Source organism: Loxodonta africana, chromosome 10 (genome assembly GCF_030014295.1).
Source record: "Loxodonta africana isolate mLoxAfr1 chromosome 10, mLoxAfr1.hap2, whole genome shotgun sequence".
NCBI lineage: Eukaryota > Metazoa > Chordata > Mammalia > Proboscidea > Elephantidae > Loxodonta > Loxodonta africana.
In genome coordinates this window covers 109881265-109907798 of record NC_087351.1, presented here as the reverse complement: position 1 = coordinate 109907798, position 26534 = coordinate 109881265, and the positions used below count along the sequence as shown (strand labels likewise).

General features: G+C 47.9%; 1 protein-coding gene across 4 annotated transcripts in view; it reads left to right on the top strand.

The window, feature by feature from the left end:
- The first annotated feature begins 1617 nt into the window (after positions 1–1617).
- TRAF3 (TNF receptor associated factor 3) overlaps positions 1618–26534 on the top strand; it is a 130858-nt gene continuing 105941 nt past the window's right edge. Inside the window, exon 1 of one of the 4 annotated variants that reach the window (XM_064292936.1) lies at positions 1618–1735. The gene's annotated coding sequence lies outside the window, so the exon portion shown is untranslated. Of the gene's footprint in view, positions 1736–1921; positions 5103–26534 lie in introns of those variants that run through there. The other 3 variants (XM_064292940.1, XM_064292938.1, XM_064292937.1) reach the window with 3 other exon arrangements.

The window sequence follows — 26534 nt, the reverse complement described above, 5'->3', positions numbered from 1 at the left end:
CCTCCTGGAGGCAAGCTCCCCATTCACCTACTATTTTCTTAGGCCCAATCTCTGTGGACCTTGGTGGATCATCAATGACTTGGGGGCAGAGGGCTGAGGCAGCCAGAGTGATGGGCACCTGGAGTCTGCAGGATCCTGGGGTCAAGGGAAGAGAGGGGTACACTGGACACCCTGTTGAAGCTTGACCAAGACACAACTTCCTGGGTGTGGGGGAAGCCTTGTGAGAAGGGAAAGGAAACCCCAACCAAATGCTTAGACATCACCCTACCAAAAAGAGCAGTGGCCCATACATCTTGAGTCAACTTCAGCCCCACAACCTGCCTATATGTATGAGAGGGGGTGAGTGTGGGTAGGAGTGAAAATGTGAGTGTGTATATGTGCAAGAGAGTGTGTGTATGCCCTGTGCATGCGTGTGACAAGCCTGGGTGTGGGTGAGTGTGCCTATAAGCTTATGAGAGAGCATGTGAGAATGTGAGTGTGTGTCTGAGTATGAGGGTGTATGTGAGGGTATCTGTAAGAGTTTGTGAGTATGTATGTGTCAGTGAGTGTGAGAATATGTGAGTGTGAGTCTATGTATGTGTGAATGAAAGTGTGAGTGTGCCTTGAGAATGTATATCTATAAGTGTGTGTGTGTATCTGAGTGTGCCTATTTAAGTGTGTCTGTGAGGGTATGTGTCTATAAGTGTGTGTGTGTCTGCGAGTGTGTCAGTGTGTGTCTATGAGTATCTGTGAGAGTGACTATGAGTGTGTCTATGTCTACGAGAGTTACTGTGTGTGGTCAGTGTGTGTCCACGAGTGTGTTTATGTGTGAGAGTGATTGAGTGTGTGTTTTTCTGTCTGTAACAGAGTATTCTGTGAGTGTTCAGGTGTGTGAGTGTGAGTATGCAAGTGTGTGAGTATGCGAGTGTGTCTCTGTGACACACTCACCCTACGAGTATGTATGATCTGTGCTAGTGTGAGAATGTGTGTGTGAGGGTGTATGTGTCCATGAACGTGTGTAAGCGTGTGATGTGCCTGTATGTGAGTGTGTGACTGCCTATGAGTGTCTGTGACAGCGGGAGTGACGGTGGCTGTCCTGGTGAACAGGGTGACGCCATCCGCTCCCCCACCGCGAGGAAACCGGCACCCTTCGGCCTGCTGCCTGCGTGGCTTTTTGACCCGGAAAGGCGAGGTCGCCGGGCCCACAGCGGCCGGCGGTAGAGCGACCGGGGCCGCGGCGGGTGTGCGGCGCGCGGGGGTCCGCGAGGGACTGGGGGGCGCGCGAAGGCCCCCACCGCCCCGCCCCGCGCCGCGGCTCCGTTGCTAAGGTCGGGCGGGCGCGGAGCCGGAGGGCCCTTAGCAACGGGCCGCGGGCGCGCGCGGGGCGGCGGGGGCGCGCGGGGCCGGGCGCGGGGGGCCGGCCGCGCTCGCGGGCTCCTCGGCTCCCACGCGCGGGCGGCGGCGGGGGCGGGCCCGGGGGCGGGGCGGGCGCGCGCGCCGGGGCGCGGGCCGCGGCCGGCGGGGATTTCCAGCGCGCGAGAGGAAGTGCCTGTGAGGGTGCGTGAGGGCGCAGGGAGCGCGGCGCGGCGCTGCCGCCGCGTGCGCGAGCCGGGGTGCAGCTCAGCAGGGACTTTCCAGCCGGCGGCGGCGGCGGCCGCCGGCCCTTCCCCGCCCCCCGACATGGGGCTGCCCGGGGAGCAGGACGCTGCGGACCGCGGCGGAGGACGCGCCCGGCGCCCCTGAGCGGCCGAGCCGGGTAAGGGGCTGCGGCGGCGGCAGAGGCGGCGGCGGGCGGGCCGGGGGCTGCGGCGGGCTGCGGGCGGGCGCGCGGCCCGGTGTCTCCATCCCCGGCCGGCTCCAGCGCGCGGCCCTCGGCGGCTGGGCCCGGCGGGGCCCCGGGGAGCGGCCAGGCCCGGTCTGCCCGGCGGCGAGTGCCCGGAGCGGCGCGGCCTCGCCCCCCGGCCCCAAGGCCGGGCCCTTCCCGCCCTCGGACGCCTGAACTTTGGAAAACTTTGTCCTCAGGCCGGGCTCTGGGCCGCGGAGGGGACCCGGTTCCCGCAGCTTTTCAGGAAACGGGGCGCCGAGGCCTCTTTAAACCGTGACCCCCCCCCCCCCCCGGCGTCGAGAAATCAGCATCCCCTCCTGGGACGTTCGGTTTGGACGGGGTGAGACACGTACTGCTTCAGGGTGTCTGCATGGACGAACGTGCTCCCCGGCCGAGTTCGGGGTGTGTGTGTGTGTGTGTGTGTGTGTGTGTGTGTGTTTTAAGCTATTATTTAAAAGTTTATACTGAGTCATTCCTCTGCAGATAAACCTCTGATTCATAGTCGGAGAGCTGCAGTGGCCTCGCAGGCAGGCGGGTCCCGGGGTCCAGCTTGGGCAAAATGCACAAATTCCACCTCCGATTGATCCCAAAGGTCAGACTAGGCTCCCCGCGGTGCGGATCTTGGGGTGATGCCCGCCACGGCATTTAACATTTCATCTCGAGGGGCCAGGCGGCTGCTCTGTATGCCCCGCCACGTTCTCACACTGTAACCCCCATTTGGGGACGTCGACTTGATATTTAGACCTTTAGAGAGAATTCTGTGCGGGGAAACTCTTTACCTTGAATTTGAAAACATAGCGACGAAATGGATGAAGTATCGTGGACGTGCTTGGAAATTTAAGAAGTCTCCCGATAACGATTGGCTGAAGGAAGCAATTTGATTTCACATTTTTCGTATTAAGCTCTGAATCAGTTTTCAGCATGAGATAGGGGTGTGTGTGTGTGTGTGTGTGTGTGTGTGAAGTGTAATTTATTTATTTTTGTGGAGTCATAAAGGCTGTGTTTAGTGGCGTTGTAGCCGCTTCTTCATTTATATTCACAGCGTACAACTGAAGAGGAGCCATAATTTTTTTTTTTTTCCTCCCTAGCATTTGCTGTGAAGACACTGGTGAAGCCTTTGGAAATGTTGTTATATATAATCTTGCATGTGTCTGTAAGACCCTAATTTGAAGAAATAAGGTGGACCATCAGTTGGTCTTAAAATTTTCTCCTGTTTTACGGTGTCTTTGAAAACGGCCTGTTAAAAAGACTGCATCATGTATATAGGGTGTCTGGCAAAATAGCATCCAGCCATTCTTTTTTCAAATGAGGGGAAATGTTTGCCTTTGCACCACTTTGTGATAATATACGTAATTAAAGATTAGTTTAAAGGTGAAAAATTCTTTGGCCAAAACAAAAGTAAGCCATATCAACGTGAAAACTGGAAAATACCATTTGAGATTGGAAATCCCTGTGAGTAGGTGCTTTATAACGGAAATCCTGACAGACCTTGGATTCCAGCATCACTAGTTAAAATCAGACCTTATCATGGATAAGGTTTAAGATATAAGGTGTCTCACCGAGGCGCCATCTGTTCCAGCTGTCACAACGCAGAAGCCAGGAAAGCAGAGAGCCGACAGGGAGAATTCCAGCCTTTTCTTTTTTTTAACTATAATTTTTTTTTCTTTTAAGACATTCTTGTGAATTTTTCTGTGATGGAGAAGAAGACCAATTATTTTGTTTGGATGTTGTCCATTCTTTTTGGAAATCATAAGACAGCCTCACTCAGTGAGAGGCTGCGAAGACATTCCATTGGAAACAGGCGATAGCAGTGGCCAATTGTTTCTCTTAACACCATCAAAATATCCCTACTCTTGTTCATGTCTTGGAGAAAGTCATTCATTTAACTGAAACAGCTGAGCTGCTTCTTGCTGTTTTCCCCAGTGTTTGGGGTTTTGATTCTGTAAACACTCCTGCTCGAATCCCTTTAATTCTTCACTGTGCAAAATGAGAAGGACCTTTTTAGGGTGTTGTCAGGGTAGTTAATGGGCTGAAAGACAAGAATGACTTATCGCTCCCTTAAAATCCTTTTCTGTGATGTTAAAGCTATACTTCAAGGGAGATAAAACTGTTACTGTGGTGTTGCAAGTCTGTGCTAGCTCAAGCAAACAGAGGAAATTGCGTTAAATTTGCCCATCTCTATTTTCTCATTTTGGTACAGCAAGACGCTCCAAACGGCCAGTGATCTAACTTATCAGACATTACACAATAGCTAAATTTTCTTGCAGTGGTCACTTTAAGGTCTTTTGACTTGGTAGAGGAGACGTCTGTGACTGAAGTCCTTGGTGTTGAGTCCATGGCATGAGGACCCCCTGTGTGCTTCATTGTGGTGTTATAGGGGGGAAGAATTATTTTTGGAGGGAGGAGTCCTAGTGTTTACCTCAGATACCGATAATACAGGGAAAAGAGGTACAGAGCGAGAAAGGAGGAGATGAGACCACCACCAGAGAGAGAGGCTACAAGGCCTGAGTGTAGGTGATGCTGAGACTTGTGCTCAGAAAGAGGCACAAAGCCAGCTGAGAAGCCCAGCTGCCTGCAGGCAGGAGGGCAACATAGAGAGGTGAAGAGGACAGGTAAGGCTTGCACCGAAGAAGCAGGATTGGGGTCCCAAAGGACCTGATGGAAATACAAGAAAATGTAATTTTGAACCGAAAGGAAAAAAAAAAAAAAAGAAGTAAGAAAATGTAGTGTGTGCTTGTGTGATGTCCATTATTCAAAATGAAGTAAAATTACAAAATGGCTTTTTTGTATTAGAAAACATTTATTGGCTGCCTATGTTCTACGAAACACTATTCCAGACATATGGCGGAAGAGAGACAGACAGACCTAGGAAGGAGGTGGGATTTTTATCATTAGGCATAAAACCTTTTTTTTTTTTAATGGAAATTTAGTTGCTCCATGTAGACAGCTTGGGGTGAGGCTGGCAAGTGTAGGTGACTGTTGGTTTCTGTCAACTCCATCCACCAGGTTAGGATCTCTTACAACTGTATTCGGTATTCTTGAGATAAATGGATCATTAACTGGGACTTGGGAGTCTTTTTCTTGTTTAATTAATGTTCAGTTAACATGCCCTGCGTTCCCGTAATGTCCTAGTGACGGTGCTGGGAGATACAGAGAAGAGTGAGACACAGCACCTGCTGTAAGGGTCTGCTCAGCAGAAGCCTGGGCTGCCGTGGCCTCTGTACATGGTGATGGGTGATGCCAGGAACCAGCAGCTATCTGACCGACAGCGCCAGGACAGAAGCTTGTGGCAGGGAGGGTAAGAAAAAATGAAAATTCACCACTCTGCTTTCAGGGAGCTGGCCTCTCAGCTGCAGAGAGAAGACTCGCCAGGAAGAAACTAGAAAGTAATACGATGTAGCATGAAGTGAATTAGGAGGTTGTGAACAAGACTGAAGTGTGGGGATTCAGGAAAGGGAATGCTCTGGACTGCCTGGGGTATACCAGAAGGCTTCCAGGAAGTGGGCCTTGAGCCTGAGCATCAAGAAGGCCCTGGAACAGTAGAGCCATCCTGGCCATCTTGCGTGGCTCTGAGGATGGTACGGGGAGGATCTCTTTGCTGGCTTTTGTTTTGGTAAAATGGGCTCTGATGGTTTACTGTCTGATTGCTTCTTGCCAAGAGATAGCACTGGCAATGCTGCTCGGTCAGTAGGTTTCCAATTATGAAGTTTCGTGTGATGGCCCCTGGCTCTTGCCAGGCCCCTTCGTGACCAGGAACTCAGTGGGCTGGGCAGTCTCCCATGGTGAAGGGCATGGCCGATGGTGGGGAACAGCAGTGTGCCCCACCTCTGTCAGTACATGGTCCTCCTGTCCTGACAGCGCTTAGCTCTCAGTGTTTGCTGAATAAGGGGGTGTATATGATGGGAGACTTCACCGGACAACGTAACTCTCTTGGGGGCTTTTAATGACTTAAAAGGCGAGAACAGGGGAACTAGTAGTTCTCTTGAGCCTTGTCTGGTAATGCCCAGAAGTCACGACTCTGTGCTAGAAATTAAATTGTCTCTTTTTTGGATTAATATAACCTGCTGTTTGAAGACTTATTATAGGGTAAATTAAGTGTTCAGGTTCCTAAAGGCTTTGCTCTGGGAGGAAGGACATGGCATGGCTTAATGAAGTAGGTCTCAAACTCTCTAGTTAATGGGAGCCTGGGGCCGAGCCCATTAAGTTTTATCTTAGCCATAAAAAACCAAAACCCGGTTGCCATTGAGTCGAGTACCCTACAGGGCAGAGTAGAGCTGCCCCATAGGGTTTCTGAGGCTGTAATCTTTATGGAGGCCGACTGCCACATCTTTCTCCTGTGGAGCGGCTGGTGGATTTGAAGCACCGAACTTTCGGTTAGCAGCCAGTTGCTTTAACCGCTGTGTGCTCCTTTATCTTAACAGGCAATGTGAAGTCTACGTTCTGCTCTGTGATATGTCTGATTGTTTTAATTTAAACACACTTTGTTCCTCTTCTACATTTTTGAGAACATCTCCAAAGATGTGTTTATTCTTTTCTCCCCTAGGGTCCCCAAGGGGTCTCCTGGCATCCTACCATGTACCCCCCGGGGCTGTCCACACCCCAGCTTGAGAAGCTGAACACGGTGGGGAGCCACCAGCTTTGAAGAGCGGACTTATAGCCCTGTCTTGTGTATTTAGCCAGTGGCAGGGATTGGGCAGGCTGCTTGGCCTCCCTGACTTTGTTTTCCCTGTCTGTACAACGGGGCTCCCAGCACCACCCACATGCCTTGCTCGTTGGGAGTGAGATGGACTGTGTGGAATTCCACAGATGCCCATTTTCCTATTAATAGGGACTGAAATGTACAGAGTGCGAGTGTTAGGATCTTAGGATGTGATCATGGTATGTTCGATCTCATTAGTAGGGACCTGAGCGATTTTCTGGTCGACTTCATTTTATAAACGGGAGGCAGCTGAGGCTCAGAGTGTTCGGGTAAGTCACTCTTCCAAGTCGTATAATGGCAAAGCAGATTTTCCCAGAGTAGAATTTTTTTCCCCTGCATACTTCATGTTTCTAAGATTTACCCCAGAGAAGCTGATTGCCTTCTCATTTCAATTAGAAATAATTGAGAATTTATCCAGACAGCAAAAGTTCTGAGAACTTACGAAGTGCTTTTTGCTAGTTGCTGCAGCTAAAAAGCTAAGAAGACTCCATGTGGTCACTGTCCTCAGGGAGCTTCCGGGCAGTGGATGAGCCGGGAGAGGTTGACTGGGGCGGGGTGTGGGAGGTGCTGTCTCAGTGGGACAGAAGCCCTGCGGGAGCAGGCATGGGACAGCACCTAGTCATTTGGACCAGGACGCTCTCAGAGAGCTTCCCAGAGGAGGTAACTCTCGAAGGATGAGCGTGAGTGAGCCACAGAAGAGGAGGAGAAGCGTGGGCTGGGCAGAGCCGCATGGCAGAGGGCACCTGAGTCTGAAACAGCCCCTGGGGCTGTGGTTGGGGGTGGTGGCGTGGGGCCCAGGTGGTGTGGGGCCCTGGTGCCTTTGGGGGCTGCCTTTGTGCTATCCTTACTTTTGAGGTAGGGGTTACCCCCATTTTACAGATGAGAACAAAGCAGGCCTTTTGGACCTCAGAGCCTGAATTTCATCGTGCTCTGCAGTCAGTTGAAGACGAGTTACAGGCCTGTTTGGGATTTCGTTCAGCTCATAGGCTTTTTCGTTCTGCTGTGGTGTAGTGAGTGCTGTTTTTAAAATGTGTGTGCTTTTCCAGCAGAGATTTTTCACATCTCAGCCTTTGCTTCTCATCCAGCATCTGTTTTGACTCTACAGGTTGTTTTCCCAGTCAGGACTCGGTTCCTTCTCTATGTTTTGAGTTGTTTTCTTATGGCAGCAATGCTGCCCTCAGTATCCTTGAAGTAATCCAGTTAAGATGTGCTTCACCCCCGTGGTTCAGATGCTGCTTACATTTTGCCGAATAGCAGTCCCTAACCTGATTTCCTAATATGTTTTCTCTCTCCTTTCTCTCTCTTCATTTGCATTTAAACCAGTAGTCTAGTAATAATGATAGTGTTTAGTCATTATGTCTTCACAGGGTTTTACAAACATTAGCTTGTGAGTGGTGAACAAGTCCCCGAGGCCGGGTCACTCTGTAGAGAGCATAATGGTTACAGCCCAGCACGGTCGGATTTCCACCCATTCATCTTGAATGTAATTATAACTACAGATTTGCTTAAGGGAATATAAATTAAGGGAAAAGAATTCCTCTTCATGGTCAGCGGGGAAATGATGTTTTGGAAAAGATTTTATGTGACTTTTCTGGTAGAACTACTGTGACACTTTTGAATGTGGAACCAGGAAAGGTCACTGGTGACTGGACAGGGTGTGGGGGCTTGTGTCGTGGCCATGTAGCTGCTCTGAGAGGGGCTATGAATAAGGGGGGACAGCTGGGCACCCAGGCCCCAGGTGAGGCTCCTAGGGTGGTGGTGGTGGTTGTTAGTTGAGTTGATTCTGACCCATGGGGATCCTGTGTGTGTAGAATAGAACTGTACTCTGTGGGGTTTTCGAGGCTGTGACCTTTCAGCACTAGATTGCCAGGCCTGTCTTCCGAGGCACCTCTGGGTGAGTTTGAATCACCAGCCTTTCAGCTAGTAGTCAAGCGCTTAACCATTTGCAGCACTCAGGGACTCCCTGGGGTGGTAGAAGGTAGATGTCTTTTTCCTTAGGTACGTTGACCCATTTGAGATGGAGGCCGTAGCACAGGGTGAATCTGGAACCTTCCCTGCCCTCTCCAGGCTGAGGGATGTTCTGGTGCCTCTCGACTAGGTCTCTAGTGTTGAGACAATAAGCCTCTTGAGGGCAGGGCCACTCATTCTTTGTATCTTCACAGTCTGGCCCAAGGTGTGTGCTCAGTAAAAATGAAACAGATTGATATATGGAAGGAGTATGGGTTTTGAAGTCAGACTTCGTTTGATTTCTGGTCCTTCCGTTAACTGTTAGTAAGTTACTTACCATCTTGAACCTCCGTTTTCTCATCTATACAGAGGTAATTGTGAGCATTAAATGTGAGAGAGTGAGAACCTAGCATACAAGAAATGCCAGTCCATTCCCCCATTTCCTTTCCTGAGTGATTTCCTGAAGGAAAACATGATTGGTTAGCAAGGTGAACGACAGGCTCTCCTTGGAGTGTGGCTGGCAGCGGAAGGCTGTCCTGCAGGTAGGGGAAGAGGCAGCACACCGCTGGACTGGAAAGAAATGATTGGTAACAAAGGGTAAAGATGTCTGGAAACCAGAATCTCTGTATGTTTGCACAAAAAGGAACATCTGTATTTAGATACCCCATTTTTTTTAGAAACCAATTTTTGCGTATGATGAATTTTGATAAAATTTTAATTTATATTTTGGCACTTTATTTTCTTCAGTTATTTAGCAGGAATGATAATCCTCAATTCCTTCTGTCTCTGTCCAGACGTCACCTCTGCAAGGTCTTCCCTGAATGCCTAAGGTAGCCCATGCTTTCGCCATCGAGTCTCTTGCCTTACTTTTTTCCTTCAGAGCAGAAAACTTTAGTTCATCACCTTAACCCCTGTACTAGGATGTTGCTGTTGTTGGGTGCTATCGAGCCGATCCTGCCTCAGAGCGGCCCCGTGTGGTACAGCAGAACTGCCCCATGGGGTTTTCTCAGCTGTAATCTCTACGGGAGCAGGTCACCAGGTCTTTCTCCTGCAGAGCTGCTGGGGGTGTTCAGACCACCAACCTTTCAGTTAGCAGCTGAGCACTTAATGTTCATGCCACCAGGGCTCCTTGTACTAGGATATATATTTAAAAAAAAAAAAATTGCCATTGAGTCAATTCTAACTCATAGCAACCCTATAGGACAGAGTAGAACTGCCCCATAGGGTCTCCTAGGAGTAGCTTGTGAATTCAGACTGCCAACCTTTTGGTTAGCAGCCGAGCTCTTAACCACCATGCCACCAGGGCTCCTGTACTAGGACAGTGCCTGGTGTGTGGTAGGCACTCAGGTGTTTGCTTGAATGCAGCAGTAACTATAGTCCAGCCACGTTTTGACAGTATGTTTCTTCAGAATTTTGGAACCCGTCCTCCCCTGAGTTAGTAGTGTGTAGAAGATTCTGGGAGGGTTTCGAAGCAGGCAGGAAAACCCTTTCCTCTTCTGTGATGGTCATACTGTGTAGCTCCCTGCTTCCCAACATGCGTGTGCGCGTACACACATGCACCACACGCTGTAGTACCTGCTGTAAGGCACAGGGGGTTGCCCTCGATGGCTTGTTGCTGGGGAACACCCCTGTGCCCACCAGTGGAGGTTGGGAAGGAGACTCTATTCCTGATGCCAGGGCAGGAGTGAGGTGTGCTTCTGTCATTTCCTGGAAAAGCCACGGGTTGTTCCGGTTAATGATTGCTGAGTAACAAACCACGTTAAAAATCAGTGACTTAAAATAACAATCTATTATTAGATCTCAGTGTTCTGAGGGTTAATCAGACAGGGCTCTGCTGGGCAATTCTTCTGCTCCACGTGGCATTGGCTGGGGTCATCTGGTGGCTGGCCTGGTCTGGAGGGTCCAAGATGGCTGAATTCACATGTTTAGCTGGTTGGGTGTCTGGGCTCAGCGGGCACCTCCCACCTCTGTTGTCTTAGCATCTCTGTAGATGGACTATTCGCTATGGTGGCTGGACTTCTTACGTGGCAGCTCAGGGCTCCTAGAGTAAGTGTGCAAGAGAGGAAGTCAAAGCCGTCAACCTCTTCAGCCTGGCCTTGGAAATTGACATAGCATTACTTCTGCCATGTTCTCTTGGTCACAGCAGCCAGAGGCCTCCCAGGTGTGAGGAGGGGGGACATAAACCCCACCTGTCCATGGGAGGAGTGTCACAGAATTTGTGGCTGTCTTTAATCCTCTGTATGTGTGGTGGTTAGAGTCCATAATGCCATCAGCATTAGATGCCAGAGAGACCTTTGAAGATGGGTTGTTGTAGGTAAGATGGGATCCCCAAGTGTTCTGTGCTACCCAACGTCTGTGAGAAAATGTAGTCAGAGTTCTGAACCAAGGATTCATGAATCAACTTTGGAAATACATCTGTTCCTGAAGCAGTATGTGCCTCCATGACAATGTTTGTTTTATTTTCTTAATTAGCAGACATCCTTGATTACCTGTGTGCTAGGAGCTTCTCAGGTACCACTTTGAATCCATACATTTTCCCCTCCTTTTAAAAATTATCTGAAACCACTTTAATTTTGAAGAGTCCTGCGGAGTTTAAGTTTACATTTCTCTCTGTTCTTTAAAAATAAACTTCATTGAGGAAGTATTAGTAAGCCTCTGTGTCCTAAATTTCCTTTTCTTCACCCTAGATCCTTCTAGTAAACCCCCTGGGGACTTATTGGAACGAGGCTATAGCTGTTGACGTGTAGAGGTGTGGGGTAATTTGACAGCATGTGCTGAGGTGTGTATGCGTTGGCTCTAACATAGACATCTCTTTTTCCTTAAACCCTGCCTTCTCAGTCTGTCTCATCTAATTGTTGCAACACTCTTGGAGGCGGGAGCAAGTGTGATGAGGTCACAGGGGAATGAGGGAGTGAATTTAAGTACTGAAACGAGAAATCTGCCTCTTTGGCTCCGGTGGAACCACATGGCACTGGGCTCGCTGCGGTGAGAGGGCAAAGAGCTCTGTCTGCCGGGTTCTGGCACGCTGCCGGCACCTGTTTCCCAGGCTCAGCCCGGTACAACACTTCGCCCTGCATCTCTGGCTGGGAGGCGGCCAAGGAGTCAGCTGCCCAGCTCTGTGTTTCTCAGGCATACCTTGCCTTTGTTCCCAAATTACCTGTCCCTCCTGGGCACCTAACCTCCTGTCCAAAATAGGCATGAGTGGAAAGCAAGCCCGAAATGACTGAGCAAGGCATGGAATTTCAGGGAGTCCTAAAGCCCCTCCCTGGATTCCTGAGGTCAGGAACTTCTGGTCTAGATGGTCTGACGTTTCTTGGAGCAGTAAAATTGTATGTATGTATCCTTACCGTGACCTTGTTTGAATATTGAAAGTTGGCTGGCCTTCAGCATATCACAGAGGAGAAAATAATTGTTCTCTGGAAGGTCCCTAAGCTATTGTGGATGCTTCTTTCGGTGCTATTTACCTTTTTTTTTGTTCACTGTTACTCTTAGAATTCTCTAGACTGGAATGTGGCGCTTTGACCTGGGGTGACTGGCTTGGGGGCCAAAGAAGCATGATGAGCCCTGAGGACCGGGGAGGGTGGTGACTCAGACTGCTCATTTTGACCTGGCCCTTTAACCTTTACGAAAGAGGCAATGGAACAGAAATAGCAGGGTGCAACTTACAGGATGGGCGAGGAAGGTAGCTGGCTAACACTCGTCAGAACAGGACTCTTATTCAGTTTACCTGAGGAATTTTGACAGGTGAGCCTCCCCAGAGAGCTGACATTTGGGTGGTGACTGGGCTGGAATACATACATGTCATTTCAGAAATGACCCAGGGTGTGGAACATTGAAGCCGAATTAGGAGTTTGGTGGCTTTAGAAGGCGACTACCAGTTCCGAGTCGCCATCGAGTCAATTCTGATTCGTGGCAACCCCCTGTGTGTCAGTGTAGAACTACGCTACATAAGATTTTCAATGGCTGATTTTTTGGAAGTAGATCTCCAGGTCTTCCTTCCGAGGTGCCTCTGGGTGGACTTGAACCTTTCGGTCAGTGGTGAGCATGTTAACTGTTTGTACCACCCAAGGACTCCTGGGGGACGAGGGTAGACTAGTGAAGGAGAATTAGCCACGTGTCCAAGTGTGGAAGGCCTTTCCAGAGTCTTCGCTCATGACTGGTTGAGTGTGTGGGTGGAAGCTGGGCACAGGGGCTGTAGAGAGTTTACACAGTGGGAGGGGTGGATGACCACTCCCGTCCCCTCTAAATCTGAGGATTTCATTAGCATGATTTAAAAATCCACACTTTGACTGGTGTGCGCATACGCCAGTAAATTTATGGAGCCATACCCATAGTATAACAGGGCCTGCACTTTAGAACTTTTCTCATAGTGCTCTGCTAAATACTTGTTTTGGTTTTCAGCTGTCAGGCAGTGATACTTCTTGATTTCACATTTGTGTGTGCTTGTCTGAGGGGACATGGTGCTCAGTGTGGTATATCTAGGATTTTGTTGGTCACAAGGGAAGATCTGCCGAGCCTGGGATGGGTGGTGGGGTCTGTCCCATGCCGAAGGAGTTTAGTAGATTCCTGGTCATTGTTGGAGGCCTCCGACACTCCTTCGATGGAATGTAGTGACTCCAGGTACGCCTACCTGCGCTCAGCGGCTCCCTTCTGGTAGCCTTCCTTTATTAGTGATTTATTTCTCCTCACGATCTAGTGTCCATGATTCTGAATCCCAGCATACATTAGAATTATCAGAAAGAACCGCAAAAGCTGAGGGCGGCTGTGTCCCAGACCATATCAGTCATTTAAATGAGTCCACTTAGATGTAGGTAAAGAGCCCCAAGGTAACGCGTGAGCTGCTAGGGTGGAGGCCCCTGGGTCACTGGGAGTTGTTCGCTTCCTGTCTCCCTCAGCATCACCTAGAGAGTCTTAGATCACAGGCCCAGCCCACACCTGCTGACTCGAGGTCAGCCTCTCCACAGGGCCCTCAGGTGAGTGACAGCTTGCTCGGTGTGAGAGGCACTGGGCAAGCTTTGAGCCAGAGAGGTGGGTTCAAGCCCTGTCTCTTCCTCCGCAGCTTATGTGAGCCTGAGCAAGTTCCCTGAGCCCCAGGCCATGCACAGAAAACCAGGACACCAGGACAGCAGGGCAGTCGTGCAGGCACCCGGCTCCTCATTCCCCAGAACCTCTGAAAGCGGACTGAAAACCTGGCCTGAACGGATGTTGTATGTAGTCTCTGTTCCACTTAGTGTGGAATACCAAACCAAAAAAGACCAAACCCATTGCCGTGAAGTTGATTCCGACTCAGAGCGACCCTATAGGACAGAGTAGAACTGCCCCATAGGGTTTCCAAGGAGTGTCTGGGAGATTTGAACTGCCAACCTTTTGGTTAGCAGCCTGAGCTCATAACGACTGCGTGCCAGGGTTTCCTAGTGTGGAATACGCCCACATTTAATCAGTGTGTTGTCTTATGGCGCTGCCCCAGACTTCCCTGGGAGGGACAGGTAATAGGCAATGTATACACACACTGTTTCATTTCTAAACTCCGAATGATGCTGAACTCTGGAACACATCTGCCCTCAGTTTTGGATAAGGACTTGTGGAGCTGTAGACACCCAGCTTATAGGTGGTTATAGGAAGTCTGTGTGTGTAAATATGCATGTGGAACTCTTGTCTCTGTGTAAGCATATAAGGAATCTGTGTGTGTGTAAAGATACATGTGAGACTTCTCTGTGTATGTTTATAAGAAGTCTGTGTGTAAATGTACATGTGAGACTCCTGTCCGTGTATGTATATAAGAAGTCTGTATGTGTGTAAATACACATGTGAGACTCTTGTTTGTGTATGTGGGTAAGTAGCCTGTGTGTGTGTAAATATACATGTGAGACTCGGGTCCGTGTATGTGTATAAGAAGTCTTTATGTGTGTAGATATACATGTGAGACTCTTGTCTGTGTGTACGTGTGTAAGTAGCCTGTGTGTGTAAATATACATGTGAGACTCCTGTCTGTGTGTGTATATAAGGAGCCTGTGTGTGTCTGTGTGTAAATAACGTGTGAGACTCCTGTTAGTTACCAGGCAAGCAATAAATCTCTCCTTTTGTGTGTTTACACTTGCTTCTTTGTTTTCCCAGCACCTTTATATTTGGTATGCAGACTTTACTCTTCAGATAACTCAGTATTCTCCCTAAATCAGGAGTAAATAAAATCTACAGATGGGTATCCGTCATCCACCGTGTGCATGTCACTGGGCTGGATGCCTTGGGGGAGTGACAGTGTGCATCTGTCATGGTCCCTGCTGGCACAGGGCTTAGTGACCAGTTCTAGAAAGAGAAAACACAACCAGGTGGAGATTTGTCATATGTTTTTAAAAGAGACCCTTCAGTAACCATTTAAGCTGAGAGTAGAAGACATGGGTGAAGGCGGCTTACCCACAATTGCCTTGTCATTGGTGGGGGGAGGGAGGGCTCCTGTAGAGGAGGGTCCTTGTGGGGCACAAAAGACCTGTGCGATTCACAGTTACAGGCCCGTGGCGCATTAGCGCTCAGCCTCATGGCGGTGGCGTTCTCGTCGCCGCAACGCGGCATGCTGAGGAGGCCTAGGGAGGTAGTACCTTACGGTGGTGGAGGGCGTGGACGTGGGTATCTGAACGCCTGGTCAGAGTGACCCTGGGTTCTGGGTCCTGGGCAAGTTCCTTCACCTCCTGCATGTCTCAGTTCCCAAAAATAGAGGTACTGGTAGTACCTATCTCCTAGAGGCGTGAAGATGGAAGGCGTGGAGCACGTGGTAAGTGCTTAATAAGTCAGCAGCTTTGTGTTACTGAAGGAGGTCTGGTGGCGCAGTGGTTAAGTGCTTGGCTGCTAACCAGAAGGTCAGCGGTTTGAACCCACCAGCTGCTTTGTGGGAGAAACAGCAGTCTGCTTCTGTAAAGATTACAGCTTTGGAAGCCCTGTGGGGCAGATCTGCTCTGTCCTGTAGGGTCGCTCTGGGTTGGAATCAACTCAGTAGCAGTGGGCTTTGGTTTGTGTTACTAGGACAATAGTGGAGGTTTGCCAGAAGGGAACATTTCTGCGTGGGTGGGGCCCAGAGCAGGTGTTGGTGGCCAGGCCGGCTCTGGCTCCAGGCTGGTGCTCCTGTGTGCACTCGCAGTGTTGTAGCTCTGGGCTGTCCCCACCCTCTGAACATCTGCCCCTTCACCTTGACTGCTGTGTGTACCACAAAAACATGCACAGATACAATTCTTACCTTCAAGGAGGTGACCCTCTGAAGTTGGCTAACAGTAGAAGTGGTATGTTTACGCATGTGTCTTTACAATCAGCTTGACGTTTTTTTCTTCTTGTTTTACCTATTTTTGTCTGTGGAGACTTAGAATCTTGGGTTCTCCTGAGCGGGTTCCACAGGGTTCCTTTGCTCCATGACCGACTGTGGCTAGGAAAAGAATTGTGCTATTTTCCGGTAGCTAGTATTAAAAAAATAAATAAGTATTAAAAAAATAAATAAGTAGATGACGACTCTCCATGTGTCCCAAACTCGCCAGGGTGAGGCGTCCCTCGTGACAGGAGAGTGGATGTGTGACTGTCCCCTTTCAGAGGGCCAATGATGCAGCTTCCTAAAACAGCCTATTCGTAACAGGTTTTTTGTGAAACCTGTTTTCGGTAAAGTTATATGAATCTTGGCACTCTGCTACATAATACGTGCCTTAATGTTACAAATCTCTAAAACTCTTTCTGCGTCCCAGAGTTGACCCTCTAGGACAGGAACGTGTACTGATTGATCCCGTAGCCCCCGGTGTGCCACCCTGCTTTGGGAAGCACAAGAAAAGACTCTGACCTTCCTTGGGCATGGAGAATCTCTTTGGAGAGTGACGCGTCTTTGGCCCCTTAATTACTTGTCTTCAGTTTTCTTCCCTGTTGGCCTCTAAGGGATCACGTGCTATACATGTGTGTTAGGTGCCCTTTGGTTTAGATAATTTCCCACTGTTTTGATCCCATTATCAAAAATTTTAAGGGGGAGTTGGAAGGCCGAGAGACTCATCGGAATGCCTGTTTTCTCAGTGACTGCTTTTCTGACCTGGGAAGGAAAAAGTTAAGACCTCAAACATGCTGTGGTGGACTGATGTGAGAATCTGACACACTGATGTCTTGTGGTTTAAACTGTGTAAGACTTACTACCTTTTCTCTGGAAAGTGGCGTACGGAGACATGGTGACAGGTGGGAGGAATGTCCAGTCGAGACAGACGTGGCTCCTGGCCCGTGGGTTCCCGGGTCCTGGACGCCCCCTTGAGTAGGGACTCAACACTGGACTCAAGGCAAGCCTTCCAAGGGATGCTGCTGAGGCTGAGCTGTAAGTGCCCAAGACTTCTGGAAGGTTCTCCTGGCTGGTGTGCAGAAGGGCTGAGGCAGTGGGCTGGTACAGAGGTACCCAGGGAGCCGCCCACCTCGGCCACCTTTGTGAGCCCCCAGCATTTACACATGTAGAGAGTAACTCCACGTGGCCACATTTCCGTGAGTATCTGTAGGATCTGGTCATCAGGGGTTTTTTTGCCTGGGGTGTCTCCATTCTGTGGAAACGGAGAGGTGTGCTAGGGTGCTCCCTTATCTGCAGTGGGCGACAACACCTCGAGAGTCCGCCTCACGTTGAGACCCAGGCTCTCCCCAGAGGAGAGGTGGGCGCGTCTTGATGACGCGGCTCCAGACCTCCCCGGGGGGGGGGGGGTGTGTGCAGGCACCTGCTTTGCTTTCAGTTTCACCGGAGGGTGTAATTGGAGCTGCTTGTTTTTAAACAGGCATTTCAGATGTAACTGCATGCGATGACTGTTTCCCTGGCTATATTTGTGTAAAAAAGAACGATAAAGGCCACTCGGTCTAGAAGAGCGGTTCTCACCATGGGGGCGGGGACTTCTGGCAACGTCTGCAGACATTTTGGGTTGTCACTGCTTGGGAGAAGGTGCTACTGGCATTTTGTGCATAGACCCAGGGATGCTGTAATCATACTTAACACACAGGGCAGCCCCGATGGCAGTTACCCAGTCCCAAATGTCAATAGCAACACTCTGGCTTGGAAGTTGTTCAGAGATACTCTTTTCTTGATTTCTAGGGTATGATTAGTAAGACAATGTTTTTATGAGGAGAGGTACTTTCTACAGAGATTCATTCTTTAATTGTTAAATGAGATCTTAAGGATTAAAAACTATTTCGACTATAGTGAGGCTCAACTAGAAGTGTGTTTCATCATTAGCAGAGGAAGATGGGGGATAGATGGACAGGTGTCTACCAACCCAGTCTGGAAAACTCTTCGGAAGATACCAGAATTTACGACAAAACTTCGGTTGACAGAATGGGAATTTTTTAGTTGGTGCCATCAGAAAAATGAAATAATTTTCCATTGTGGTTCCTAAGTTCCTTGAACGTCTTTGACCCATACATCTTTTGGAGCTTCAGGTTTAGACCCCCGGGTTCATTGTACAACTACTGCTTGAGCTCTCGGTGTGTGCAGGAGACCTGCAGTGAATGATTCTGGCAGCTCTGTCCTCATGAAGCCTGTGTTCCCAGCAGGGCGTGAGAACAGACAAGTCCAGATGAACAGAGGAGGTAGAGCAGAGCTGGCTTGGTGGGTCTGGGGGCTGGTCAAGAGCAGAGCACCTCACCAAGCTGACCTGGAAGGTGCTGGCCGACAGAAGGTGCAGATGCAGGGGCAGCTTTGTCCAACAGCCCACAGATGGAGTGACTGGGGCACTGTGGAGGACAGGAAGGGGCTACCAGGTGTTCAATTGGACTTCACCTAACCTGTCCCTAACGGAACTCTCGGTTCCTCCCTGCCTCCATCCAGTTGCTTCAGCCAGAAGACTGGGGAGCCAATGGTCCCTCTCCTTGGCTAACCCCACCTTCAGTCCAGGGCAGTCCTTCCTGCACCCTGCTGTGCTCACCTCCCTGGCCCCAGCCAATGCTCCTGGCCCTGACTGACCTCTCAGCTCCTGCCCTTGCTCCATTCCAGGCTCCCCGCCTTCCCTGGAAACCTTCCACGGCCTCCCACTGCACCTAGTAAGCACAGCATCCCTCCTTACGAGGCCCTGCGCCTGCCCTTCCTGACCCAGCTCAGGCACGTTGACCTCCTTGTGGGCCTCTTGCCAGAAGAACCTGCCTGCCCAGAAGCAGCAGTGACTGGGTGGCTGTGCTGGTGGCCGCCCCTTCTCCTCCGCACTCTTGTCTTCCCACCCCTCCCCTGCGTTCTGTGGCCTGTTTCCTGCAGGTGCTGGCAGACGGCCCTTGCAGTGCAGTCTAGAGATGAGAACCCCTCACCTGCGTGGCCTTTGCTGGGAGGAGGAATGGATGATTCACAGGGACCCGCCCTCCATCCCGCGGGGCTGGGGTTTTTGCATAGGGGATTTTTGTGTCAGTTATTTTTTCCTCACCTTTTGGAGTAGTAAAAGAATGAGGTAGTGGTGGGTGTGGGGTGGGGTGTAGTGACCTCACCTCCTGGGGGTTCTCTGACCCCCACAGCAGCTTTGTATTCCTTCCTGCCTTCCTGAAGCACAGAGCTAGGCACGTGTTGGTTTTGTTACTGAGCTCTCTGAAGTAAAGCCTGGCGAGGCTTTCTTATGACAGAAGAGAAAATGGAAAACTAGTGCCACGGTATCGGTGTAATTATTCCAGCATGCGAACCGGTGCTGGAAGGAAGCTGAAGCAGAGTGTTTATTTGGTTCACTAGTCCTTTAGGGCATGTCTAAAGTAAATGGAGTCTTGTGTTGTTAGATATGAGAAAATGCACAGTCCACGTGTTCATAACTGAGCAGTCCTGTATCAGTGTTTTAGATGAGCAGGACCGGGAAAGGGGGCAGAGAGGGTCAGTTCGACATGTCTCTTATTTACCAAAGGTGGATGATGGAACATTCTTAAGTTTCCACATGGGAAGTACATATGAGAGAAGGACAGTACTAGTCAGGAGTTGGGGGATTCCTTCCTAGGTGGCCTCTGTGAGAAGGAAATGTCTGAGAAGTTATTTAAGATGATTTTTTGGTGATGGGAGAAACTTCCGAATGAGACAAGCAGGTGGATCCTAGACATAGACCCATTTTACAAGAAGGAATGAGCTGGAAGTACGAAAGGTGCATTTTTCTAATAAGGAAAAAAAGCGTTCTGTGAGCCTAAATGCCTGATGGTTGTCTTTAGAAAACCTTGAGCCCTAGTCTTAATTTTGATTATTTTCAGCTTGTTGATGAGGTTGCCTTTTTTTTTTTTTTTAAGTTTACGTATTTCCTGGAAACTGAATGTATACCAAGTGAGGATTATTTCCAGGCTTTATAATCTTTTACAACAGAGAATTCAAAGACCTGTGTGGAAGAGAACAGTGGGCACTGGAATCTCTGAAGCGAAACCTCTCAGCTGGACCTGGCAGCTCATCTAATTGATATTAAACTGAGGACGTTTTCCCTGTCTAATTCCACGCTATCCTCCTGCAGTCAAGAAGCTCATCAGAAATCTGCCTTACCAAAAACAAGTCCTTCAGCTGCTTGTCATGGAAACTGCTTAAATAAGCAACTTTAAAATTCAGCACTCTCTCTACCTCCTAGTTCCTTGCCTAGTGCCTGGGGTCTTAAAAGCTTGCCAGGGGCCATCCAAGGCACAGCAATTGGTCTCTATTTGCCTGGAGCAACAGAGGAAGGAGAGTCAGGAATAGGAGGAGGAAATGGAATGCATGGCTAATTGTCTCCCTGAACAACTGCCCCCTTTGCCGTGGGACCAGAAGAACTGGGTGGTGCCTGGCTACCATTACTGAAAGTTTTGATCAAAGATTGTGTGGAAGAATCCTGATCAAAAAGGGAAAAGCACAGAATTTCAAATTCTTCTGGACTCTAGACTTTCTGGAACCGTGAAGGCTGGATAAACCCCTGAAACTATTACCTTGAGATAATCTTTAAACCTCAAACCAAAAATATCCCCTGAAGTCTTCTTAAAACCGAACAGGGTAGTCCAGCTTAACTGATAAAAAATGTTTGCCTTGAGCATTATGCTCTTTTAAGAACTCTCTCCTAGGATCAAATTGACAACAGCAACTCAAAAGATTAGATAGGAACCTTGGGGGTCAGCAAGTGTATGTTAACGGGGGAAGAACGACTCAGAAAAGGCTGAGAATGTTTGCACAAAGTGGAGACTATAACCGATGTTGCTGAATTGTATCTGTAGAAACTGTTGAATTGGTGTATGTTTTCTGTGTATAAAGGAGCCCGGGTGGCACAATGGTTAAGTGCTTGGCTGCTAACTGAAACGTTGCTGGTTTGAACCCACCAGCCTCTCCACGGGGAAAAAGATGTGGCAATCTACTTCTGTAAAGATTTACAGCCTTGGAAACCTTACGGAGCAGTTCTACTCTGTCCTATAGGTTTGCTATGAGTTGGAATTGACTCAACAGCAACGGGTGGCAGATTGCTGTGTATAATCTCAACAACAACAACAAAATAAATAAAATTTGAAAAAAAATTCAACACACTGTACTTAAAAATGATCAATTTAAAAGATCCATGGACAAAGCACTTTGTGTATATTAGTATTGTGTACTAGGTGATGTGGAAACCCTGGTGGCGTAGTGGTTAAGTGCTACGGCTGGTAACCAAAGGGGCGGCAGTTCGAATCCACCAGGCGCTCCTTGGAAACTCTATGGGGCAGTTCTACTCTGTCCTATAGGGTCGCTATGAGTCGGAATTGACTCGACGACACTGGGTTTGGGTTTGGTTTACTAGGTGACGTGGGGTAGAATCCATACATTCCCACCTTCAGAGAACATGTAGCGTAGTGAGGGAAGCAGCCTGCAGAAGCGTGCACCGTTAGACAGGCAGGAGAACGCAGAAGCCGTAGTAGTAGAGCCAGAGCACTGTTGACTGGCATGGGAGTGCTAGTGTGCAAAACACGGCCGGCAAACTACAGGGCTAAGAAAACGTTTTCTACTTTTAAAGAGTTGTAAAAATAAATGAAGAAGAATATGCAACAGAGGCCATATGTGACTGGCAAAGCCTAAAATATTTACTGTCCGGCCCTTTACAGAAAATTTGCCAACCCTTGGGTTAAAGGGTCATGGAAGGCTTTACAGAGGAACTGAGCAGGAGTTTACAGGATGAATAGTGTTTTGATGGCAAGGGCAGCAAGGGTGGGGCAAGGGTGAGAGAAAACCCAGGAGGAGGACTGCAGATCGAGTTCCTTGACTGGGGTGCGGTGAGCTATGGCTGGAGCTTAGGGTGGGCTGAGTGTGTGGTGGGACAAACGGGAGCAGGGGCTCATGGCCAGTCATTTTTAAATATCAGCAAGTTTGAACTCGGTTCTGAAGTGAGTAGTGAACCATCAAAAGTTTTTGAGTAGGAGGATGTCACAATTAGAGTTAATTGTGCAAAGCTGAAGTGACTAGTCCATTTTTTTTTTTCCGAGGCATGCTATCCTGACCTGTGAGATAGTTGAGAAGTGATTCTCTGCCTTCACGGGGCACTGACTGCATGATACTGGATGTGGAAACGGGTCCAGAATTCCTAGTTTAAGGCCGAAAATTTGGTCTCTGGCTTATCATGATTGTTTGTGTTTCCTGATCGGCAGCAGACATGTATGAAGTCTTGATGACTCCGTAAATTGAGGAATTCGAGAGATTCTCCAGAAAGATAGAAAAATTCTTGCCCAAGTAATAATTGTACTTCAGTTGGTAAACTTCTAGGTAGAGAACTGCAGTTTTGTTTGCCATATCAAATCAGCCCACCTAGGTGTGGATGTATACCCTGAGAGATGAAATGTAGAAGAGGTGCCCTGACTCTAGCAGACATTCACAATCTGGATTCTTGATGGCAGATGTCCTTGAAGGCAGAACCTGTAGTCTCTAGTTTCCAGAAGGAAGTTTCCCAGGAGAAAGCTGGATAAAGGCATCCTCACTTTAAAGGTCGGCAGTTTGAGCCCACCAGCCACTCCGCAAGAGAAGGATGTGGCAGTCGGCTCCCGTAAAGATTACCGTCTTGGAAACCCTGTACTGCAGTTCTACTCTGTCCTATAGGGTCTTGATGTGTTGGACGTGACACAACAGCAGTAGGCTTTTGTATACCCAAAGAAAATGCAGGAAGATAAAAACAAAGAAAATAATTCCCTCCTGTGATCCTCCCACGATTAACATTTTGGTGTAGTCATTGAGTCTTTTTTCGTTGTATATGTACTTAAATCATTATATAGAAATCAGGTTCTGTACTTTACAGATTTTTTATGTTACAGCGGAGTGAAGAATAGCCCAGTGATTGAGGGGTTGCTGACCTGCCCTGATTGTTGCCGGCTCAGCAGTCCTGTCAAGCCTCCCCACAGCTCTCTGAATCAGTGTGTGTGTGAGCCAGCCACGAGCACTTTCAGTGCGTCCAGCGCCCGAAGCCTCAGCAACAGCGAGTCCTGGGCATTATGGACTGTTTTTTCTCCTTTTTTGGTGGGAGATAGGGGCTAGTTATGCCTCTTTTTTTTTTTATTTTGTTTTGTTGAGAATATACACAACAAAACATACACCGGTTCAACAGCTTCTATGTACGGTTCAGTGACATTGATTACATTCCTCAAGTTGTGCAGTCATTCCCACCCTCCTTTTCTGAGTTGTTTCTCCTCCGTTAACATAAACTCACTGCCCCCTAAGGTTCCTGTCTAATCTTTCAAATCGTTATCAATTCGATCCCATATAGATAGTACGTAAAAGAGTATAGTGCTCAAGACAGACATTTTCTACTAGGTGACCTAGACGGTCGTTTGGTTTTAAGAAGACTTCAGGGGTGGACTGTGTTTTTTTGCAGAGGTCAGAACCTTTGTTTCTGAGTATGACGGTGACAAAGGCCTTCATTAAAGCCTCTTCATCTGATTCTCAGCTTCATCAGAAGTTGCTAAGGTGGACTAACATTGTGAAGAGGGTACTCTCCAGCCAAATAGCAGTTCTTTCCACCGGAGTCCTTCAGCAAGAGCTGGTCTACAGCAAGATTATTCCTGAAGATTTCTAGCCGCCCCGGGTGGCCAGTCCCCCCATCTTTCCATCCTGAGCCTCCTTCCAGCCTCACCCCTGAGAACTGCCACAGTCCGAGGGCCCAGGTCACGATCCTTAGCTGTGCTGTATTTCCTCCCCTCAGGAAACTCTGTCCAGGGAGTTGGTTAGACAGTACCCCTAGAACTGCTTAGGCCTCCTTTGGGGATTCGGCGTGGACAGGCCCACGTGGACTTCATATCCGAGGAGGTCATCCACGTGACTGACATCTGCTTACACTCGGCGTTCCTTCCTTTGCTCCCCAAGGGCCATGCTGTCCCTTATATTAGAATTTTAGAGTTGCAGGAAGAGGTGTATGTGTGTGTGTTTTGAATGTTTCAGGAAATAATCCAGTGTATCCACAGAATATTTAGAAAATACAAATAAGCAAAAAGAAAATATTGCCCATCGTCTCATCACTCTTAATTTTTTTGGTGTATATAATTCCTCACTTTTGGGGAAGCATAATCTTAAGTATTTTTGCAAAAATGGCAACATAAATAATACCATTTTTAAATTGTGCTTTAAGTGACAGTTTACAAACGAAATCAGTCTCTCATATAAAAATTTATGTACACCTTGCTATATGCTCCTAGTTGCTCTCCCTCTAATGAGACAGCACACTCCTTCCCTCCACTCTCTGCTTTCGTGTCCATTCAACCAGCTTCTGACCCCCTCAGCCCTCTCATCTCCCTTTCAGGCAGGAGCTGCCCACATAGTCTCATGTGTCCACTTGATCCAAGGTGCTCGCTCTTCGTGAGTATCGTTTTCTATCCCATAGTCCTGTGCAATCCCTATCTGAAGAGTTGGCTTTGGGAATGGTTCCTTTCTTGGGCTAACAGCAGGTCTGGGGACCATAACCTCAGCGGTCCTTCTAGCCTCAGTCAGACCTTTAAGTCTGGTCTTTTTACAAGGATTTGGGGTCTGCATTCCACTGCTCTCCCGCTCCCTCAGGGGTTCACAAGAGAAAAATGTTAATGAAAAAAATTAGTTAAATTAAGAGATGGAAAAAAAAAAATACTTAGACTTCTGCCCACCTAGATAATTACAAATATACTCTTCTAAACCATCTTTAGAATACATATATATATTTTCTTTATATAAAAATAGAATTATACTGTTTTATAACTTGCTTTTTGAATAACAGCATTATTGAGATATAATTCACATAAAAAAATTCATCCTTTTAAATGTTCAGTTCAGTGGTGTTTAGTATATCCAGAGAGTTTTGCAACTATCACCACTATCTAATTTTAGAACATTAGAAATTTTAGAACAAAAAAAAAACCTGTACCCATTAGTCGACACTTCCTATTCTGTCTTTCCCTCCACCCTACCCATTGCCACGGAGTTGATTCCGAAGCATAGCAACCCTATAGGACAGAGTAACTGCCCCGTACAGTTTCCAAGGAGTGGCTGGTAGATTTGAACTGCAGACTTTTTGGTTAGCAGCCGAACTCTTAACCACAGGGCCACCAGGGCTCCCCTTGAGCCCTGGCAGCCACTTAACTACTTTCTCTCTCTATGGATTTCCCTATTCTGGAAATTTTTAATAAATGGAAATCACATAATATGTGATCTTATGTGGCTGGCTTCTTTCACTTAGCATAACGTTTCCAAGGTTCATCCATGTGTGGCATGTACCAACACTTTGTTCCTTTTTACAGCCGAGTAATATTCCATTGTATGGATATACCACATTTGTTTATTCATTCTTCAGCTGATGCACATTTGATTGTTTACATTATTTGGCTGTCATGAGCAATGCTGTTAGGAACATTCTTGAATATATTTTTTGTAAACATAAGTTTTCATTTCTCTAGTGTATATACCTATCAGTGAAATTGCCGGGTCATATGTTTGACATTTTGAGGAACTGCCAGCCTGTTTTCCAAAGTTGCTGAGACAGTTTGTGTTTCCACCAGCAGTGTATGAGGGCTCCAGTTTCTCCTCATCCTGCTCAACACTTGTTGTCTCTTTTTATTTCAGCCGTCCTAGTGGAATGAAGTGGTATCCGATTGTGGGTTTGATTTGCGTTGCCTAATGACTAAGGACACTGAGCACCTTTTCATGTACTTACTGATCATTAGCATATCTTTGTTGGAGAAATGTCTATTCAGATCTTTTGCCTATCTTAAAATGGGGTTATTTGTTTTTTTATTATTAAGTTTTCAGAGTTTATATATTCTAGATAAAATTCATTTATCAGGAATTCCTGAGTAGCGCAAACGGTTATGTGCTCAACTACTGGCTGAAGGGTTGGTGGTTTGAACACACCCAGAGGCGCCTCAGAAGACACACCTGGTGATCTGCTTCCAGAAGGTCACAGCCTTGAAAACGCCATGGAGCAGTTCTGCTCTGCACACATAGGGTCTCCATGAGTTGTATATGTCTTGGTGGGAACTAACAACAAGAGTTCTTTATATATTCTGGATACATTTCCTTTATCAGATATGTGATTTCCAGATATTTTCTCCCATTCCGTGAGTTGTCTTTTCACTTTTCTGATGGTGTCCTTTGATGCAGAGGCCTAATTTTGGTGAACCAATTTATTTTATTCTTTTCATTGCTCGTGCTTCTGGTGTCATATCTAAGAAGCCATTGTATAATCCAAGGTCGTGAAGATACACACCTATGTTTTCTTATTAGAGTTATATGGTCTTCTTACGTTTAGCCTCTAGTGCATGTTGAGCTAGTTTCTGTGTGTAGTGTGAGGTAGGGGTCCGCATGCATTCTAGTGCATGTAGAGATCCAGTTGTTCTGACACCATTTGACGGAAAGACTGTTCTTTCCCCCATTAAATTGTTTTGGCATCCTTGTCAAAAATCAGTTGACCATGAATGTAAGGGTTTATAACTGATCTGTCAGTTCTAGTCTGTTGATTTATATATCTATCCTTATGCCAGTACCTCACTGTCTTGACTACTGTAGCTTTGTAGTAAGTTTTGAAATCAGGAAGTATGACTCTTCCAAATTTGTTCTTCTTTTTCAAGATTGTTTCTCCTGTTCTGGGTCCCTTGCATTTCTGCATGTATTTTAGGATCACTTTGTCAATTTCCGCAAAATATAACTTGTTTTTTTCACTTATGACA